This window comes from Gorilla gorilla, chromosome 17, assembly GCF_029281585.2.
Source record: "Gorilla gorilla gorilla isolate KB3781 chromosome 17, NHGRI_mGorGor1-v2.1_pri, whole genome shotgun sequence".
In the NCBI taxonomy this organism is placed as follows: domain Eukaryota; kingdom Metazoa; phylum Chordata; class Mammalia; order Primates; family Hominidae; genus Gorilla; species Gorilla gorilla.
The window spans coordinates 109,116,306-109,134,170 of NC_073241.2; the positions used below are offsets into that span (position 1 = coordinate 109,116,306).

At 54.5% G+C, this 17,865-nt stretch overlaps 1 protein-coding gene across 4 annotated transcripts in view; it reads left to right on the top strand.

The window, feature by feature from the left end:
* The first annotated feature begins 8,304 nt into the window (after positions 1-8,304).
* The window catches only part of KCNG2 (potassium voltage-gated channel modifier subfamily G member 2), a 98,537-nt gene continuing 88,976 nt past the window's right edge, over positions 8,305-17,865 (top strand). For all 4 annotated transcript variants that reach the window (XM_055368675.2, XM_055368673.2, XM_055368676.2 and 1 more), the window contains exon 1: positions 8,305-8,516. The gene's annotated coding sequence lies outside the window, so the exon portion shown is untranslated. The remainder of the gene's footprint in view (positions 8,517-17,865) is intronic.

Here is a 17,865-nt window from a genome sequence, read left to right on the forward strand (position 1 = left end):
CACGGGTGGGCTCACCACAGAATCTGAGCGAGGCACCTCCCACGGAACCTCCGTGCCCTCCCAGGACGGAAACCCCACGGCTTCGCTGCTCCCAGGGGGCCCCGCACGCCCCCCGCCGCGGGGGCAAGACGTAAACAGGCCAAGCACTGCCCTGAGCGGCACAGGAGGCCCTGGAGCCCGGCCGGCTCAGGCGCCCCGCAAGGAAAGCAGCCCATCCACGGACCGGGCCTTAGAGCCGCGGGCGCACAGCGCGGTGCACACGCGAGAGGCAGAATGAGGAACGGGGCTCGCGGGCTGGACGCTGGCGGGGACAGGAGCCTCCACAGGGGCCGCTGCGGGAAATTCCCGGGCCCCAGGCTTTTTGCGCAGGGACCTCGTCTTGTCCTTGGTATCCCAGAGGCCATGACCAGACTCTAGTCTCATAAGAAGTACAGAAATTCCTAAATTGCTCAGAGGTGCTTCCTGTGCCAAGGAAAGGGACGTCCGTGCCCCTCCTTGTCCCGGGGAGCCCGGCTCCATGGCGCCCGCTGTGGAGCTGCGGTTCTCACCATGGGCAGGTGCGAGGCCGTAGACTGGTGTGGTCAGACCAGGGGACTCCTGCGTTCACCCTGGGCCCCGGAGACTAGTGATCCCGCTCCCCAGCAGAGCACCGCCAAAAGCCCCGGGTGCCGGAGCTGTCCTGCAAGAATGAACGGGCAGGAGACACAAGAGCGTGGCGGGGCCTTCTGAGGATGCGGTGCAAGGGCGCTGTTAGCACCCGTGCGAGGCAGCAGCGCATGGAGGAAGCCTCCCATCGTAAGCGCGTTTCTGCCTGAAATGCACGTGTCCTTATAGGCAGCGGTCTTGCCACTCATGGAGGGAGAGGCAGCATATGTTTAAAAGATGTGCACACAAAGGACTGTGCCCCTGCCGCGGAGTGGCGTCCTCTGGGAGAAGCTGGAGAGTTTGAAGGGGTGGACAGGAGGCGGGAGACAGGGGAAGACAGAGCTCAGACCTGTAGGGGCTGCTGTGCTGGCCCAGAGTGTCCAGGGTTTGGGAGTGGAGGAAGGAGGCAAGTCTTTTCCAGTTAGGGAGAAGCCACACAGACCCTGAAACCCGGTCCCCACATGCAGACCCAAAACCCAGTCCCATCCCAGGAGGCTGGGCCACCACCGTTGTGGGTGCTGAGTCCCTTACTTTCTGCCTCACCCGTTCCGCTGAGCCTCTTTTGCGCCATCCTCACTGTCACTTGCAGGAAACACCTGTTCTCTCCATGCACCTGCTCTGATGCACTGACTTGTTACCGGGAAGGTGGCTGCTTCCAAGGCAGGCCAAGATGCCTGCGGCTTGTTATTCGTCTGAGAATGGCTCCTTGCTCTAACGGGGTTTGAGGGACAGAGGGGACTGCTTCCTTCCCTCCTTCCTTCCTTCCCTCCCTCCCTCTCTCCTCTCTCTCCCTCCCTGCCCCCCACCCCATCTCTCCCTCTCTCTCTCCCTCTCTGGTTTTCTCTCCCTCCCTCTCATTCTCTCTAGCACTTTCTCCCTCCATTCTCCCTCTGATTCTCCCTCTTTCTCAGTGCTGCCTCCTGCCTCTATGATCTGAACAAGTTTTCTGTGGAGATCGAAGTTGGTGGGGGGCGGGGGGTGGCAGCCTGTGTTTTTGGTAGAATTTCAAGCACGTTTTACAGGATGAGCTGACACTGTCGGGCCATTATCTTTCCTGAGCAATGACAGCAGCACCTCCTGGCCTTGGGTCTTATCATCATATTGTTCCCGAGTGTGGCTTTCAGTGCAGCTAATTACGTAGGGTGTTGTTTTCTTCCACAGAGTTTTCCAGCCTCTCCAGGGCAGAGGCTGTGTCTGGTGCATGTCCAGGCACTGCAGCGCCTGGCACACGGCACTGGGTAGGTGCTTAACACAACATGTGAACAAATATTTATTGAACTACATAAAGGTAAACCACTCCATTCACAGAAGAGAAATACCTCTGTTGAGAATGTCATGGATGCCACGTAATTGGGGAGCAAAAGGAAGCCCCAGTCACCCACAACCTTTCACAGCACACGGTGCAGGGCTGGACAGTGCAAATAACTTACAGGGGTTTCCTCATCAAATCCAAGGCCATTTCCCAGAACTGTGACAGTAGTGAAATGGAATGTTACATTCACAGCACAAAATTGACAGAGACAGAAAGGACGTCTGCATTCCACTGTGGGTTAAAATGAAACGGTGAGATGCTCGGAGGAAGCGCCGGCTGCTTGCTGCATCAGGAACGTTTCGTAATAGCAAAGGCACTATCGGGAAGTGTTATGTAAGCTGTCCATTAAGGACACTGATTAGGAACGTTCACAAATATGAAAACCGCATAGCATTGCTTGCTGGCCTCAACCACATGCAGCTTGCTTTCAGCAAGAGGGAAGGAAGTGATCACAGAAGGTGCAGGTCACTGCTGGGATGCCCCCTGGGCTGAGATAACTGAACGTATGAAACTGCTCCCTTGCCAACAGCTCGGTAAGAACGCAAGTGCTTGCGTTACAAAAGAATCTGGCACGAAGAGCTGTTCGTCAGAGAGCCCACCACAGTCGTGTACACGTTTGAATCCACTTCCAACGTTTTAATTTACACAAATTTCAGGAGCACACCTGTTAGCCGAGTGGAAGGTGGTCTTATCCTCTGCACCACACGTGGGTCCGAGACCCCAGAGCACAGTCGTCTCCCTCGCCAAGAATGCGCTCGGCAGACGGGGACTCGCAGAGTGAACGTGTGCGGGTTTCAGTGGACCGCTTCCCATCTGGAGCTCAAGTTAAGATGAGGAAGTAGAATAACAGTAAATGTGGAGTTAGGGAATTTAGGGTAGAGATTAAAGTAATGAACAGAGGAGGAAGGCTGAGACAGCTGCAGAGAGACCCTGTGTTCCCTGTGAGGTGAGGCGTCTGCTGTCAAAGCCGGTTGGCGCTGAGAAGAGGTACCGGGGGCAGCACCCGCCTCCTGGGAGAGGGATGGGCCTTCGGGCACCTGGGGGAGCCGCACGGACACAGACGACACTGTAAACGCGGGCGAGACATCAGGGACCAGAAACAGAAGGACGCGCGTTTCGAGCAGCTGCCCAGTGGGCCAGAAGCCCCGCCACGCCACAGCCTCTTCCCCTCAGCACGCAGAGAGGGAGGCTGCAGATGCCAGAAACGGGCCCCTGTCCCCCATGAACAAGAAACAGAAAAAAAGGGAGAGAGCAGAGAGGGAGGCTGCAGATGCCAGAAATGGGCCCCTGTCCCCCATGAACAAGAAACAGAAAAAAAGGGAGAGAGCAGAGAGGGAGGCTGCAGATGCCAGAAACGGGCCCCTGTCCCCCATGAACAAGAAACAGAAAAAAAGGGAGAGAGCAGAGAGCCAGGCAGATGTTCAGGAGAATGAAGGTGTCCGAAAGACAGACAGAAGCCCAGGGACCAACGTCCGTGGGAGCTCCTCCCGCACTGCAGAAGGTGAGTTCCTGAGTCCCCTCAGTACCACGCACGGGGAAGGGAGCGGGCGGAGGTCGGGAGGGCCGAGGGACACAGGTTTCTCGGTGGGGTGGTGAAAATGCTTTAAAATGGATGTAGCAATGGCTGCACGCGCTGAATAAACTAAAAACCACTGAATGGTGCAACTTAAATGGGTGACTTGTATGGTGTCAATCCTATCTCGGAAAAGCTGCAGAATATATCATCTTATTTTGAAAATCAGCCAAGATATGAAAATTATAGTAAATGTCTAGAAGAAAATGACTAATTTGGAAAATACTAGTAAAGAAAGTAATTTGACATCTAAGTTTATGACAGTACCATCCACTTCCTCATTTCCACCTTCAGTGAACGCTTGCCGACAACATGCTTCAGAGCCCGGCCCATGCCAAGGCGCAAGGACACAGATAAGAAGGTGCCCCTGCCCAAGAGGCTTAGCACCCAAGACAGGTAAGCCAGTGGACACACAGGCTTGCTATTCCTTTTCTTGTCTTCCTTTCTTTCTTTTCTTTTTTCTAATTTTTTTCTTTTTTTTTTTTTTTGAGACAGGGTCTCTCTCTGTCACCCAGGCTGATGTCCAGTGGTGTAATCACAGCTCACTGTAGCCTCCAACTCCTGGGGCTTAAGTGATCCTCCCACCTCAACCTCCCAAGTAGCTAATATTACAGGGATGTGCCATCACATTCAGCCAATTTTTCAATTTTTTTTTTTTTGTAGTGACAGAGTTGTGCTATATTGCCCAGGTTGGTCTTGAAATCCTGGGCTCAAACAGTCCTCCTGCCTCAGCCTCCCAAAATGCTGGGATTACAAGAAGGAGTCACTGTGCCTAGTCTATTTTTTTGAAGAAATAAAATTTCAATTGTAATGTTCACACCAAGGATTTTCCTCTAATAATACATTGGTTGGGATTCAGCAATGTCACCACGGTCAAGAAAGTGGGTCAAGATTTGTCTGTGAAGATGTTCATGGCAGAGTATTTTAAGATAGTGAAAAATTGTAGAAAACATCAATGTCAAATAACAGAGTTTCAGTTAAAGTGTGGCAGCATCCCCAGGATGGAGATCTATTTAAAATGGTGTTGGAAAAAATGAAAAGTGTGCATTTCCTTTTGTGCAGTGTGTATACCCTGCCCAGTGTATATTTATGATGCGATTTTTGTATAATAAACCAAAATTTATTTTTACATAAAAAATGACCAAAGTAGGCCAGGCACAGTGGCTCATACCTGTAAGCCAGCAGTTTGGGAAGCTAAGGCAGAAGGATTGCTTGGGCCTAGGAGTTCAAGACCAGCCTGGGCAACATAGTGAGACTGTGTCTCCCCCAAAACTAACAAAACTCTCTGAGTGTGGTGGCACACCTGTGGTCCCAGCTAGTCAGGAGGCTGAGGTGGCAGGATCACTTGAACCCAGGAGGTGCTATAATCGTACCATTGCACTCTAGCCTGGGCCACAGAACAAGACCCTGTCTCAGAAAACAAAAACAAAAACAACAAAAAAAGAGACCAAAGTGTTTAGGTGCCAAAATGTTAACAGGGATAAGTTTGGATGATGAAGATGGGAGTTAGAAGTGATTTATTATTTTCTTATTTGAGTTTTTCACAAAAAGTTCACACATTTTCTACAATGAGCATGCGTTACAGACAAAAAACATCTTTAAGTGTTTGTTCCTTTCCTAAAAGAGAAGCTACAGGAAGGTGCAGGCGCGTCACCTGGGACCTGTGCCTCTGGGATGACCACAGTACGAGAGTGTGTGTGTGTGAGCGTGCACGTGTGTATGAGTGTGTCCATGTGTGCCTGGATGAATGTGGTTATGAGTGTGTGGATGCATGTGCATGACTGTGGCAGTGTGTGAGTTGCACGGATTGCCGATGTGAGTGTGCACCTGTGCGAGTGTGATTGTGAGTGTGACAGTGAGTGTGTGATTTAGAAAGGGGAGTCATGAGCATGAACGGGAGCGAGTCCCACCCTCTGTGGCCCTGTCCCCGCATCCTTGTGTCCTTGAAGCCCATCACCAGTGCTTTCTTAGGACGGCACAGTGCAGGGGTCCTGGGACCTGAGCATCTGGAAGGCCCAGCACCCTCAGTGTCTGCCTAAGTCTGCGGTCAACAACAATCAGAAGAAAGGGAACACGTGAAACATCCAAAGTTCAGAGACGGAGCAACAGGAACCATGAACAGGAAGGAGACGCACACAGGAAGGAGACGCACACAGGAAGGAGACGCACACAGGAAGGAGACGCACACGGTGAGGAAGGCTGCGGCTTAGGGAGAGGAGAAGAGCACAGAGACGAGTTATGAGGAACACGCACGAGGCCCCGTCCCAGAGACATGGGACCAGTTTACAAGATGACAGCGGGAGGGAAACACATGCGAGGCCTGTCCACATCTGAGAGACACAGGACCGATTTATGGGATCACAGAGGGAGGGAAACACACTTGAGGCCTGTCCACATTTGAGAGACACGGGACTGATTTACGGGATCACAGGGGGAGAAAAACACACATGAGACCTGCCCACGTCCGAGAAACATGGGACCGATTTACGGGATCACCGGGGGAGAAAAACAAACACGAGGCCTGCCCACGTCCGAGAGACACAGGACCGGTTTACAGGATCACAGGGAGAAGGAAATGGGTTGTACAAATCGCCTGTCAAGGGAAGTGTTTCACCCACATGCTGTGCAGGTGTGAACTGCCCTTGGGCAGGATGCCGCACTGTGTCCTCGCTGTAAGTTCAAGGTCCCATTTTCAAGACTCAGTTTGCAGATGTGTTCAGTGTTTCAGCATTCTGGAAACATTCCAGATTGTGACAGGTTTTGCAAGCACCTAAAATAATGATGATCATTGTTAGTTTGTTTGCCGTGAGCCAGACATGTCCTAGCACTGTCTCATTTAATTAGTAAAACAGCCAAGTGCGTTCTGCTATTATAGACAAGGAAACTGAGGCACCACGCGTTAGGACCTTGGTCCAGGGTACACAGACCTTCCCCACTCCAGGCCGACGGGGGTCATGCAGCACCACCACCCCCCCAGATTGGTGAACATTAGCCAATACTAAAAAAAACTTATTAAACAGACCACATTATTTGTTGTCTTTTTTGTGTGATATTGGCAGGTTTACTAGTTCGGATGCCTGATTCATTGTGTTTTGATTTCTGAAAGTCTCCACTGACATCCTCCCAAACAAAATGGGAAATGAATCAGCAGGGTGGGCGTGGAGTCACAGCTGGCGTCCAGGCAGTGCTCAGGGGCCCGGGCTTGCCGGTGTGACCCCTTTTTTTGGAAACATGAATTATACTGATGACTTGGATGGCCCAGCTCGACTGAGCAGTTGTCCAATGGCTTCAGATGAGAAGGAAGCTAATAAGCTGCATAACAGAATTAAGATTCTGAAACATCTGACAAGGCTCATGAAAAAGTTTAACCTAATAAAAACTACCGAAATAAAATGTACTAGGGACAAATTGTAATATACAAAACCTAGACTTTTAAAGAATCAAGTAACTGAAAATCATGGGGAAAAAACCCAACAACTGCACAGACCTAGAGCTTTGACTAGCAAGCCAGGGCTGTCTGAAACGTGATGTGGCGCCTGGAAAGGCTGGTGAGCATTTTGGTTGGATCAGTAGAGATATAGAGTCTGCAAAAGGGAGGTGATGGGCTGACTGCACTCTGCACGGTCACAGCCACCAGAGACTGGGTCAAGGTGCAGGGTCTGAAAGAGGCAGCCAGGGCTGAACTGGACCAAGAAGAACAGACCGAGGTCAGAGAATGCACAGCCTGAGAAACCCTTCAGACCCCCACGTCCAAACCACCAGCTGTGGGGCAACCCCTGCGTGCCAGCACAGACAGCGCGATCTGAGTTATCTTGTTTACTTTTCTAATGAGTGTATTTAACAGGGGCTTCTGAGATAAAGGGGTCCTGGCTGCTTCTGCCTCCTGCAGCTGCAAACGTCCACTGGATCCCCAGGGCAATGTCCCCAGGGGCAGATCTGTTCAGCCTCAAAGGCCTCCGCTAACCACCAGCTGCCCCCCCAAAAAAGCAGCCTCTGCCCTTTCAGGGGCAGCAGTGCAGGCACCTCCTACTCTGAATCCGGTAGATGTTTCCATGGAGAAGAGCCTCCCTTCCAAGGCCTGGTGCTCCGGCTGGAGCTGGAGAGGAACATTTCCTTTTTGTGGATGCAAATGAGAAACATCCACTCACTAGAGGCTCCGCTGCGGCTCCAGGATCCATCCCACAGAAGCGTCCGGAGTCCTCACAGCTGGCGTCTCCTGGGGATCCGCTCAACGAGAAGTGCCTTGGCTGTTGACTGAAAACCCACAGTCCTGTCCTTCCAGAGTCTTGGGCCGGGTTCCTCGTCTCTTCCCCTGTACCCCAAAGGCTGCTTTGGAGTGGTCACAGCAGGCAGGAGGCAGCCCGTGCCTCTGGAATGACCACATTGAGAGTGTTTGTGTGTGAGTGTGCATGCGTGTATGAGTGTGTCCATGTGTACCTGGATGAATGTGGTTATGAGTGTGTGTATGCATGTACGTATGAATGACTGGGGTTATGAGAGTGAGTGTGCACCTGTGTGTGATTATGAGTGTGGCAATGAGCGTGTGAGTTGCACGGATTGCCGATGTGAGTGTGCACCTGTGTGTGTGATTATGAGTGTGGCAGTGAGCGTGTGAGTTGCACGGATTGCCGATGTGAGTGTGCACCTGTGTGAGTGTGAGCGTGTGTGCCCCTGCCAGGGCGTGCGCTGGTGGGTGCGGTGTGCAGAGTGGGGCCTGGGCCTCCTGCCCCCCAAGGGCAGCTGGGTGGGCTCCGTGCTCCCTCCAAGTGGACTTGGCCCCGGCTCCAAACCCAGCCGAGGGTCGGCTCGCTCCTGGGGATCCGCGGATGTCGCGAGGGGGCGCCGCGCCACTGAAGGCTGGGACGGGGGCGGTGCGCGGGGCGGCGCCGGAGTCCGGGATGCCGGCTCCAGAGACGCCGCGCTCCGCCCCGAGGAGGCCGCCGGCCGGGTAAGCGGAGCCCGGAGCTCGCGGAGTCTGGACCGCAGGTAAAGTTGAGCGCGCCGTGGGGCCGGGGGTGGGGCGTCCGCGGCGAAGGAGCCGGGGCCGCAGTGGGCGGTGGGGCGGGGGGCGCGGGCTCCTGTCGGATGGTTCCGCGCGCAGCTTCTTCTCCGGGTGCGCGGTGCGCGCGGGCGCGGGAGGGTCGAAGGGGACCTTGGAATCCCCTTGTTCGGGCCAAGGGGGCGGGGGCGGCTCGGGGCGGGGCGGGACTGGTGCCTCCCCCTCCTGCTCAGCGCCCAGAGTCCGGGAGTCGAGGGGGGCGTCGGGCCGGAGGCGCTCGCCGGTCTGGCCGCGCCGCGCGCGTGGATGGAGGTCTCGGCCGCGGATCGCCCCGTCTATTCGCGCTGGTCCTGCGGGAGCCCGGGTGAGCCGAAGGCGAGGAAGGGGCGCGGGTCTCCGGAAAACCCGACTCTCCCGGCGCCCGCCCCGGTTCGGTTGGGGGCGCACCCGGCTCGCGCGGAGAGCGGGCGGGGTGTGGGCGAATGCTCGGCGCGCTGCGCCTTTCCCGGTCCCCCTTCTCCCCGGAGATGAACGCCCCACTCCCGCTCGGACACACGGCCGCACCCCTACTCTGCCTCCTCCGACCAGCCGGGGCGCGGCCCGAATTGAGGGGAGAGAAGACCCAGCTCCCGCAGCCGCGAATTCCGCAAACCCGGAGCCCATGCGCCCCGTCCTCCCGCCCGGAGAGCTCGCAGCCTTGCCCGCCGAGCGCAGCCCGGGTCCGGACTGTGGTCCCTGGGGACAAGAAGGGTCCCTCCTGCGGGGCTCCCGGGTTCGGACGGACGGAGGGGGCGTCCGGCAGGTGAACTGGGCCCGCTCCGCGTCCCGAACGTTCCCCCAAACCCACGAGTCCCGGAGACCCTGGGGCATCCTGCGATTTCGGAGTGACCGGTGGAGCCCCCGCCCGCGCGCCTGGCTCCCGGGGTCTCCCCACACAGCAGGGGCTGCGGGGACCCCTCTGTCACCTCCTCCAAAGGGGCTGGGAGCAATTCGACCTGCCTGGAGAATTCCAGGAAGTCCTTTCCCTGCGGGAGCCTCATGGGTCCCCGCTTCTCTGCCTGCAGAGACCTCTGGCTTCCGCGTGTGCTCAAAGTGAGCGCCGGGCAGGTTGTAAATAATGGATTTTGACCCAGTTGGGAGATCTCGGAGTGATTAAGTGGAGAGGCTGTTCCACCCTCAGCCCTGCCCAGGCAGCTGGGTGACCCCGCGGGCCACATGCCACAGGGGCACGGACTCAACCCTGAGTGGTTTTCGTTCTGCTGAGAGTCCAGAAGGCTTCCCGAGACCCCAAGCAGAACCGTGGAAGAGGGGACCCTCCTCCCCCACCCCTGTTCTCTGGGATGGTGCAGGGTACACAGTTGGCCTCTGAAGGTTCTTCCTTAGGAATTCCTAGTCAGAGGGATGGGATTGCCGGGCTCTCTTAGGGAATTTGGGGGGCACTGTGGTACATTCTGGGGATGAGGTCACCTTAGCTGTCACATTCTCGGGACTATCCACTGTTGCCACAAAGGGTTGCTGTGTCCGCATCTTCCCTGGGGAGAGGTGACAAAAACAACTTCCAGGTCTGTCCAAGGCCAGTGCCAGTTGTTAGATTCCACTTTGCAAAAGTGTGTTTTAAATCTTGAGATTTCGATAATTTAAGGGAAAAATTGGTGTTTTTGTAGGCATGAGAAGAAAAGGAGGGAAGTGAGTTCTCAGCTGCCACAGGCAGGAGGCTGCTCAGCTTTCCCTTTTCAGCGCCTGGCTGAGCCCTGCTTGTGCCAGGCGCACAGGAAGTGTGTGGGGGGCGGGTGGCCGAGCCCAGCGTTTCGGGGTTTCTGCCCAGCGTGCGGCTGGGGCTGCAGGGCTATAGTCACAGGTGCAGGTACCTCCACTCATGGGTCATGCTGGTAGGAACAGGCCGGTCAGAAACGATAGCGTGGTGGGTTTTGCCCTGATGAAAAGCAGGTGCTTGGGTTCTGAATGTCTCGGGAGGATCTGCGCAGCTTTGTTGTTCTTTTGTCTGATGGTTGGGGGCTGCTTTTCTGGAAGAAGTGGGTCTCAGGCAGGCACCTGGAGGGCAGCGCGAACGGAGGGCTGCTTGTCGTGGGAGGCGCGTCTCTCTGCAGCCCTGGCAGGCGTGGGGGCGGGAGTGAAGGGAGCAGATGGGGCTGTGCCGACAGACATGAGCTCTGGGGGCCGGGAGGGGTGGTAGGGCCTGCAGGACGAGGACACGCAGGGCATCCAGGGACGGCCACCTGTGTCTGAGTACTGCGCGCCTGTCCACGGATGGGTAATTTTGTAATGAATGGGGCTATCTTAGGGCTAACGCTTGGTCAGGGATGTTCTTGGTGGTAAGGAAAGGAGCCATGGGGCCCTTGCTGCCAGTGAGGTCACTCAGACACAAACGGGTGCTGCCATCAGGTAGCCCAGCCGGTAGGCATGAGCCCAACGAGGGCGGGCATTGACCGAGGGTGTTTAAGACCCCCTTCCTCAGATGAGGCTTGGGAGGCAAGATCTCGGCCCCCTAAACCGGCTGCATCAGAGCCTGCCTCTGAGGAGACATGTACCCCGCCTTCCCGTGTGGGAGGCACTCAGGGTCCTTGCTGGTGTCGGAGAAACAGCACTGGCTCCTTCACAGCCGCGGCTTTCCGGCAGGAGCCTCAGCAGTTCCTTCCCCGGGCGGGCGGCGCTGAGCAGACGGGAGGTGGGCTGGTGCCTATGGTTGCAGTCGGCCTGGCGTGTCCTGCGGGCACCCGCAGTCTCCGCTCACCCGCCGGCCGGTTTGTAGGGACAGGTCTGCTTGGGGAACCACAGCGAGGAGCACCCGAAGCGAATGTCAAGTCAAAATGGGTCCCCGGCGGGGCCAGGAGTTCACCCAGACTCGTGGAATTGCTAACAGAAATCTTATCAACAGCCGGTTCAGCCTTTTCACGTGATGGGAGACCATGCCAGGCAGCTGCCGACAGTCTGGCCACGAGGAGCTCCGTGCTGTTGAGGCACTGTGAACTATCACACAGCCTCCCTCTGCAGACAGCCATGCGGATGTCCGGGGCGGCCAAGAGATGCTGGGCGGGCCTTTAACTGCTGGTCTCTGATCCCCGCCACGTCAGATGAGAGGGTTGAACTGAATGATGACGCCCTGACCTGTGTCAAAATCAGTAATACATTCCCTCAAAAAGAAACCATGCAGTATTTTAATTTGATTATGAGTTTAGAAAAAGGCTAATTGAAATGTAATATAAAAATAGCGCAGAAGACCTTTATGTTGCCTTTGTCAATTAAGGAAGCTGAGACTGTGTGAGAACCGGCACCTGTGAAGGCCTCAGGCCTCGCCAGCTCTGCGTCCTCCTCCCCTGAGGGGATCCTCACATCTCTTAGTCCAGCAGGTCCAGGTCCTCCATCCCTGCTGGGTTTCCTCAGCCGGGGCCTGTGGAGGGGCCACACCTGCCCCACACTGCCCACTCTTCACCCAGGCCCCGGGAAGGAGGGGACACACACGCTGGGCCCGGGAGCCCTCCGAGGCAGTTCCCAGAGTTTAATGGCCTTCTGGATATTTTTAACCTTCTCAGATAGTTAAGCGATGGAGTTTAAATCTTAGACGTGAGTAGTGAGCACATGAAATCAAAGGCTAGAATTATGGGGCCCAGTGTAGCTTCAGAAACCTTCAGGCTGATCTGAATGTGGCAGCAGTTTTTACTAAATTCCAGCTCGAAGAGGCAAATGTATTCTTGCATAGGATTAGTGCAGTGGCAAAAGCTGTGTGGTCCTAGTTGTTCCTGGCTGAGCTCCTGGGTGCGGCGCACAGAGGAGCTCCTGTGCCCCCAGCAGGGTGCTCTCACCCGTGTCTCCGCCCTCGCGTGGAGGGATTCATTGCCCGCGTTTCTCATCACACTCATCACCTGGTTAATGGGAAGCCACTTAGCCAGGGACTCTGGGGACCCCTTCGCCAGGGGTCCCAGGTGGTGGGTCAGGGTGGGCCTGGAATTGATTCTTAGCACATATCCTACATGACGTTCATCTCTGAGAAGTTTTGGAAATGGTGATTTGTGGATGTGACTTGCGTTTTCGTAGTGAGATGGAATAGACAGAAAATATGAGCATTTCATACACTGTGCAGTTAGTTTTGTGTGTTCCTGGTCACAGCATAAAATGTTTTTCTCACTGTGGGTTTTAAAATCATGGAAAGAGCTGCCCAAATACAGACAGCTAAAGGGATCCTTTCACCTTTTCTGTGCGGTTTAGAAACGTTCAAAAAGCACTTAGAAGACCAGGTGGACGCGGCTCATGGAGGGGCGTCTGGGGACCCTGGAGCAGTAAAGGTCGGCTCTCCCAGCCGTGCCGCTCCGGTCCGGAGAGCCTGGCCTCAACACCTGTCCCAGCCGTGCCGCTCCGGTCCGGAGAGCCTGGCCTCAACACCTGTCCCAGCCGTGCCGCTGTGGTCTGGAGAGCCTGGCCTCGACACCTGTCCCAGCCGTGCCGCTGCAGCATCGGCACTAGTGGGGAAGGTCTGGCTGTAACTTCTTCACCCACAGCTAAGCAGACACTTGGCTGGCTGGCTCCCCTGCCTTCCTTCTCCAGCTCAGGTTCACACCCCAAGGACACCCTTCCTGGCACTGACCCCTGTGTGCACACCTGAGCCACCCCCAACCTGGCAGATAACAGATTCTGAGCGTACAGTGGTTCTAGCGTGCATCTGTTACAGCTGGGAGGAGAGTTCCTGGCTTTTTTTTTTTTTTTCCTGTTCTTTTGGAGGGGATGTCTTTGTGTGCAGATTAACAGGAAAAAATTCTATGACAAGTTTTATATCGGTACATTTTATTTAACGTCATAGCAATTGATGCAATGCAGTGAAAATGCTTTGATGAAATAAAATGCATTAAAAGTTAACACTTGGCTGGGCGCGGTGGCTCACGCCTGTAATCCCAGCACTTTGGGAAGCTGAGGCGGGCAGATCACCTGAGGTCAGGAGTTTCAGACCAGCCTGGTCAACATGGTGAAACCTCATCTCTACTAAAACACAAAAATTAGCCGGGCATGGTGGCAGGCACCTGTAATTCCAGCTGCTCGGGAGGCTGAGGCAGGAGAATCGCTTGAACCCGGAAGGCGGAGCTTGCAGTGAGCCGAGATCGCGCCACTGCACTCCAGCCTGGGCGACAGAGCAAGACTCTGTCTCAAAAAAAAAAAAGTTAACGCTCATGAGATTGCCTGATCACCTCTGTAGTCACAGGGCAGGGCCAGTCCCCTCACCTCTAGGCCTCCAGTTCTTCTTCCCGGAGGTTCACAGCCACTTCAAGATGACAGTTTCTGACTGTGAACAAATTTCCTTGATTTAATTTTCCCTTGTTTTCTGCCAAAAGAAAAGACATCTTCTAGAAGAGGGAAGATAGGAAATATGTATCATTGGTTTCTTTAATACTTGCCAAATTAGAAACGGAAACATTCTAGGGTGAAGAAAACAGTGGCTAGGCGTGGGTGTGCAGTGCTGGGGACCGACGAGGGGGCCTGTGATTCTGGGGGCTCCGATCGTGTTTCTTCCCTGAGAACCTGCAGGGCTGGCTGTGATTCTCACCACTTGTGGTCCAAGGCTTCTGCTGGGCTGACAGAGGAGGCGTTTTCTCCCATCCCGCCCTGGCAGGGAGCCTGCCCTCCTGTCCAGGAGCCCTCACAGCTCAGCCGGGGCCCTCCTGCGTCTCCCGACCACAGGCCCCAGTCCCAGCCAAGGTTCCAGGATGCCAGCAGGTGCCTGAGACTGGGCTGCCTCCAAGTTTCTCCTCACTGTGATGGCCCCGGGGCCATGCTGAAGCCTCCGTGTTGGTTTCTCCGGGGTTGGTGCCGGTGGATCAGAATCTTAGGCCTGGCCTGGCCGTGTCACTCCTATCTCACCTTCAGGGAGCTCCAGCCTGCAGCAGGCCCGTCCTTTGCTGGTGGCAGATTATTCCTCAACATGGGGATCTTGTTCCTTTTAAAAGTGCTGGATGGCACTGAATGCCTCCAGACCTGGGAGCACGATCATGGGGTGGCCAGAGCACCTGCCGCCTCGGGGTCTGTGCCGTTCTCTGCACTGAGGCCCCATGGAAAGGCACTGCTCAACCCCACCCTAAATCTGGCCACCTTCACTGCAGGCCTATGTGACCTGTTTCCCAAAGGCCACAAGAAAAGGGCATTTGAGAGCGTGTTCTTCTTGCCCAGGCCGGAAGGCACCAGCCACAGCCGCTGGACCCTGGCCCTGCTGGAGTCTGCCCGCCAGCACCCACTGATCACTGCATGGGGTATGCAGACGGTGTGCTGAGCTCCTGCCGGCCGGTGCTGCACCAGGCTCCAGGGGGGATTCAGCACCCAGGCCACACACCTGGGACTCCTGGCTGGAGCCAGTGCTGCGTCAGAGGCCCAGGTCCTTCCCCGTGACAGGCTGTGGCTGTGGGGGGCCCTCCCATGGGTGCTCAGGTGCACCCGTGGCCGGTCCTGAGCCAAGGTGCAGAAACACACCCCAGCCCCAGAGCTGCTGACGCACCGCTGCTTCCTGGAGTCTGTGCTTCAGTCAAGTCTGGGCTGATGCTCTTTGATGTGAACCGCCGTTGTCGGCCTCTGAAGAAATCATTTCACACCAAAGGGAATGTGGCATCAAAAAGAAGCCAACAGTGAGCCCACGGGAACAAGTGGAGGGCCTCTTCAGGCTTCCAGGTACGACAAATGCAACTTAAAATGCCTTTTATTGCTTTTTCTCACATTCTAAAAGCAGTACACTTTTATCACAGAAGACTTGGAAATGAAAATTAAAAAGAAGTATAAATTACTTTTTAAAAATCTTGCGTAAGGTTGCAACTGTCCAGAGGTAATAGCTGCTAATACATTAGGATAGTTTCAATGTGTATTTATAGAATGACCACACACACGCACACACGCATACGGGTGAAGGCTCTCATACATGTTTGGGGTTATTTCACATCGTGTTATATTGAAAGCATCCTTTTGTTTGGATTTATCAAACTCTGCTTCTGTGTCCTCCTGTTATTGGCCATGTAGGTTGTTTCCAGTTTGTTGATGTTCCAAATACCACGGTCATGGACGTATTTGTAGATACATCTTTGAAGAAACTTTGCATATCGTCAAAAGTTAGAAACACTAAGGTCTTACACATTATGCCAGGTCGTTTCTCGGGAAAGCTGTGCCAGATGCATCCTTCTCATTCTCAGCCTCACCGCACTGCGTTTCAGTGCTTTAACCTCTTCTCAATTTTCCAAATACGTGGCTTTTTGCTGTAAAAGTGATACATGGTCATTAGGAAACACACGTGGCAGGAGGTGTAAGAGGAGGGCCTGCCGCGCACTCGGGATGAGGCCGGGACCTGTGGAGCTTCCTCCAGACTTGGGCCCTGCTGGCTGCACCCACACGAAGGTGCACTGGCTACAGGTCAAGTTTCTAGAAAACACTGCACTTGATGATGTCTGGCTAAGGCTGAATGTTTTTCTCCATTGCCTTTTTTTTTTCTTCTATCATCTGTTTCTCAGTGATGATCTTAGTGGCTTCCTGTCTACTGTTTGTCACATTTCTCACCTTCGGGTCTTCATTGTGGTCCTGGTGGCCATGTACCACCTGGCGCCCTTCAGGGCTGCAGCCTCTTCACCTGACGGCCTCATCCACCATGTGTGGTTGCAGGGCCAGAGGAAGTTAAATTAGCAGATGTTTCTGAGTTGAGTGTGAGCTGGATTCTGTGCTGAGTTAGAGCTAGAAAAATGTCTCCACCTGCTAAAATCTAGAGTCTAGTTGTGGGGGAGGAGGAAATATAGACAGACGCAGGTCCACATGCACACACACACAGACACACACACGTGCACGCACACGCGCCTAGGGGACAGGGCAGAGCCAAGAAAACAGGAAAATGATGAGAGACTGGAGTGAAGGCCCCAGGGAGTGCCAGGTGGATTGATCCAGCCAGGCCCGAGCTTGTATCTGCTCACACAGAGCTTTGGGACGTTAGGGTGACAGAGGAAGGAGGTGGCTGGGATAGCCCACACAGGTGGTGGGAGTCTGTCTCTAGGACAAGTTTCTGCCTGGGGTCTTCCTCTCCCTGCCAGGGTGCAGGACAGCAGGTCTCAATCTCGCCCAGTGGGACTCAGTGGTCCCTCATTCAAAGGGGCTGAGAGCCAGGCATCCAGCCCACGAAGCTCACATGGAAGCCACTGTGTGGTCTCAGGCAAGGCCGCTGTATCGGGGGTCGGGGCATGGGGCCATCGGGAAGCCCCCTGAGCATTCATGGTCTCAGACAAGGCCACTGTGTCAGGGTTTGGGGCATGGGGCCATCAGCAAGCCCCCTGAGCATTTGTAGTGGACGGTCTCATGGGTGTTTCTTGAACCGTGCTCTGCATGGCCTGCGACATGGTCTCACTGGTTGCTGGGGGCCCCTGAGTTACGGAAATTATTCTAGGATCCTTCAAATGCTTCACTTAACTCCAGCCAGGCCTTGAGAAGAAAGCATTTTAGAATCAGAGGTTGTCTTTTATCTCTCAAATGATGGTTTTTAAAAAAATATTGGTAAAATTAATACTTGCTAGGAGGAAGCATCAGAACATGGATTCTCTAACTCTTCCTTAGGTTGTTTTGATTTACTGATGAATTGGCCTCTTTCTCTCCTTTTTAATGCATGAAGCTTTCCTTTTTAGACTGTAATGGTGACGCTTTCTCAAATAAAACCAGAACTAAGGGCTTCAAAACCACTCCACGCAAAATTAATAAAGAAGAAAATAACATTCTTTCCATTTCATTTCAAGGGCAGTTTTCAAAAATCTGCATTGACTTAAGGCTAGAAAGAGAAAATGCATACATGGAATTTTCTTTCCACCCTTACTTATGGATCTAGGGTCTGTGTGGGGTCTCAGATTTCCACCAGGGGCAAACTTCCTCATCTTTCTTCATGTTTAAATGTTAGAAATAGCCTGAAGCCTTGGGCTGCAGAGAGCTCAGGGGCGCCTTTGAGCTGGACAGACCTCTGTGGAGGAGAAAGCTGACCCCGGGAGGGTTTGGTCTGGCCAGCAAGGGTCAGCACCCACCTCAGCCTGCCTGCATCTGTCTGCACCTCAGGGTCACACATGCAGATGGACTGAGGGTTCCGAGTGGGTGGGTCAGGGATACTGGGAGCTCGTCGCATAGTCTGATGTTTTTGCATGAAAGTGAGGTCCTCTGAGGGAGGTGCACCGTCTGAGCCTGTTCGTGTTGGGGTGCCGCGAGCAAACCTCATGCCCTCCTCACGTTGCCGACGCTCCCTGCATCTGCCCCAGGACATAGATGATGAGCCTTTCTGCTCTACCGTAAACGCCCGAGCACCCAGCGCCCTCACAAGAGAAGCAAGCGCTCAGT